The sequence below is a fragment of the Merops nubicus genome, unplaced genomic scaffold (genome assembly GCF_000691845.1).
Source record: "Merops nubicus isolate BGI_N331 unplaced genomic scaffold, ASM69184v1 scaffold27665, whole genome shotgun sequence".
Classification (NCBI taxonomy): domain Eukaryota; kingdom Metazoa; phylum Chordata; class Aves; order Coraciiformes; family Meropidae; genus Merops; species Merops nubicus.
In genome coordinates this window covers 2,106-2,534 of record NW_008612025.1, presented here as the reverse complement: position 1 = coordinate 2,534, position 429 = coordinate 2,106, and positions in this window count along the sequence as shown.

The following is a 429-nucleotide window of genomic DNA, read 5'->3' as shown; positions in this document are numbered from 1 at the left end:
TTCCATCCTAAGCCATTCTATGATTCTTCCTGCCTTGGTTCTTCAAGGCTTGGAGGAGGACTCCAGCCTGCCCCCATCTGTTCTCTGCCAGCTCTGATCATCCCAACACTGAGAGAGAAACACCTCACCGCTGCGACTGACCCAACCAGCACGGCTGCTCTGGAACTGCTGCCCAGAGCTGTCTCCCCAAGATGGGTGCAACCTCTGCCATACTTTTTGGAGCCTGAAGTGCAAGGCTGGTAGGATCAATCGCAGTGCTGAGGTTTCCATCTCTCAGTGTCAGGATGATCAGAGCTGGCAGGGAATAGATGGAGTGGCTGGAGTCCTGTTAGAAAGGTTCCAGAGGGAGGCCACGAAGATGACCAGAGGACTGGAGAAGCTCTCCTAGGAGGGCAGGAGGAGGGAGCTGAGGTTGTTTGCACGGGAGCA